Source organism: Kryptolebias marmoratus, linkage group LG1 (assembly GCF_001649575.2).
Source record: "Kryptolebias marmoratus isolate JLee-2015 linkage group LG1, ASM164957v2, whole genome shotgun sequence".
Classification (NCBI taxonomy): Eukaryota; Metazoa; Chordata; class Actinopteri; order Cyprinodontiformes; family Rivulidae; genus Kryptolebias; species Kryptolebias marmoratus.
The window spans coordinates 2125084-2128391 of record NC_051430.1 but is presented as its reverse complement, the minus strand read 5'-3'; positions in this window follow the sequence as shown (position 1 = coordinate 2128391).

Below are 3308 nucleotides of genomic sequence, written 5' to 3'. Positions count from 1 at the left end.
GATTAGTGGAAGTGGGCACAGGTGAGATGATTAAGGAGCTAGAGGCAGGTGGAGATGGGTGAGGATGGGGAAGAGAGAGAGAGTGACTGAGGAGAAGTGAATGTTGGCTGAGGCACAGGGAAGAGACAAAACACAAACAATAAACTATAACTGAAACATGAAGACAAAACATAATTCCAAAACTCAGATCCTAACATTAACTACATTAATCTAGAGTGTTTTTGCAGAGCTTTAGTTATACTCAAATTAATAACCTATTTAAACTCCAGTTTATAAGGCAAAGTATAAAAAGAATACCAAAACCCACAGTATTCACCTTAAAGCTTCTTAGAGAAACATCTTTCATAAAACAGGATTTTTTAAATGTATTTAATTTCTTATATTATTAAAGTAATAGTCATGTTTCCATGCTGATGTTTCACATAACTCTTTTTCTCAGAACAAAGTGTAACTTCATACTCCTGGACCTTTCTGTAGCACTGAGTGATTCCCTGGATATACAATAACATATCCCGTTTAGGCCCAGTGGGCATGCCTTCTCATGCTCTGCAGTTGTTCTAATTGCTTGGGAAAATAGTTTATATCTGCCCACCCTTCAACTGAGATCACTCTTAGAGTTGTTCTGGAGCTTAGCTGCATTTTCTGGAAAGAAAAAAGGGAAAACCCACAAATTTGGTCTGAGGAACATTTAAAGAAACAAAGGCATAGCTAGCATTCCTTCAAGGAATGCAAATCACACACCAGAGTTTTAAACTAAGATGTTGAGAAATAATGGAGTTGTAGTGGTTTTTGTCAAACTTGAAAATGACGTTATACCTGATCGTACACAATGTCATGAGATGTCATGCTTAGAATAAGTGTTGTGACAGATGCTCAGCTACTACCACATTAAATCTAGGCTCGATATCTGTAAACTTGAATGAATTATAGACATTTGGTGTTGGCTAATGTCAATTAGCTGTGATAGTTATTTTAATTTTAATGACTTAAGGACTTTTAATTTAACTCCAAAAGTTAATCAGTTGTACATGTACATTCAGTTATTGCTTGAAGTTTTCATTAAAACCTGTCTAGTGGTTTATAAAATATTTTGCTAACAGACAAACAGGTTTGACTCTAACAGGTAATGTAAAAGTTTAAAGCAAAGATCTTTTACAATGTGTAGTGCTTGGAGGATGTGTTGTGAATGACTTTCAGCTACAACATCACCACTATTTTGCTCAACAACTGAAATAAACAGAAATATAGTCATTAGGCCAGCTGGTTTTGACACCCATCTTAAAATGGGTTGGGACCAAAACTGTACCAGCCATCTTGAATTAAGTTGATCCCAGAAGGCAGTCATTTGTAGATGTACATCCAATGATTATTGTCTGCAAGTTTCATTAAAATGTATCCAGTGGTTCATGAGATGTTTTGCAAACAGACAGCCACACAGGCAGGTGATAATGATTTAGTACTTCATGATCTCCAGCAGCCTTTAAGCCTTTAACACCACCAGTGATTCGTACCACATCCAGGGCCGTAGCTACCATTGAGGACACCGAGGTCTGGACCTCAGTATTTTTCTGCTTTGTATATTATTAAAAAATTAATCCAAACAAGGCTTTTGAACGGCGTGGTTCTCTGCGTAGCTCCACCAGTTTCCTGTAGGAGGCGCTGCAACCGTGTGCAGCTGCAGCCAAACTCAATGTCTACGAAGAAGAGCGCAGCTTTGCTACCTTACTGCTAAAATAAAGACCAGAAGAAGAAGAGCGCCACTTACAGTGAAACACAACCGAGGTAACTCGCTGAAAATATTCTCCTTCAATTCCACGAAGCTGAAGTTGGTTTCTGATCGCAGCTTCCGATTCGGAAAAAAGCTAAAGGGCGATTCCACCTAATTTTTCACTACCTTCAGCATCTTTAATCTCCTCAAGTTATAAAACTACAACACTTAGACACTTCAAACCTGGAGCAGATTATTCTGCACTGATTGCAGAACATTTAAAACCAAATGTGTGATCTGTGAAACCGTCATCTGATTCCTGAAACCTCAATAAAGGATTTTAGCACTTTTTTTTTTTTTAAATCCAGACCACACTAGTGCTGGTCCAGTTCCAAAACTACAACACCTCACTGGTATTTGATAAAAAGGTAAAACTTGTGCTAAAATCTTGTGTTTTGAATGTGTTTGTGCAGCGTGAACAATCAACGTTCATATAAACTAATTCATGTCATTTCAGTGAGTCATCATGGTTGTGCCCTGAGTCCTCTGCTGCTTAACATGACACCGGGCCCCATGAATTTATAAACACACACAAATACATGTCATATACACATTCAAGTCACTTGTTCTAAATAAATGCTTCTATTTTATTTAAGTTTTTGTCTTCATTGTAACTGATGTGCAGGGGGATAATGAGTGGTTGACCTCAGTATTTTTTAAAATCTGACTACGGCCCTGACCACATCTCCTCAGTCTCAGCATCCTGCTCTTCATCCTCAGAGCTACAGATGAACAATTGAAACCTTTGTGAAGCTAGGCTGCCCTTTAGAAATCTGCTTCTTTCTGGAGGAAAAAAAATCATATCCACACAACAGTTGTCACTTAGTTGTTGCCAACAATGTGAACAGCACTATCTGGGATTGATGACTGATGGAGAACAAACTGTATCTGACCAGCTATATGCTTAGCACTAAAGGCTGTCCAAAAGACACTTGTTCACAGTTGAAGCAAAAACAGTCATTAGTCCAAATAACAAAAGATGGAAAAAGTTTCATGTCAGCTGGCAGTAAAAGCAATTATTTGTTTTTAGTTTCAAGCACAGCTGTTCCCACCTAAAGCCAGATGAAGAATTCATACATGCATGGTGTCTGCATGTAATTATGAAGGCTTGCTGGCTCTTGGAAGCTGTGATATTTGTGCACATATGTGTCGATCAAAAAGGCCTTTCAAGTGGTTAACACTGAATAAACTGCAGTATGAGCCAGACACAAACAATAAAGATGATTTTAAAAAAAAAAAATCAGCTCTGATGATTTGAGTTATCAAAGCTGTCGCATTTCAATTTAAAACATGTTTTCTGAAAGTCCTCAGTAGAATAGTTATATGATCTTTGGTTTCAGATGCTTAAATGAGATTTCAATCTATTTTAGAAAAAAACCCAAGTTGAATTCAGTACTCTTGTTCCACGGATGTAGAGTAGGTCATCAGACACCATATATCAAAAAAAATATCTTCCAGTTTTAATCAAAGGTTTCTGCTTACATAATATATGTTTATTTACAGAGGCGAAAAGTAGCGAATTGCATTTACTCATGATATA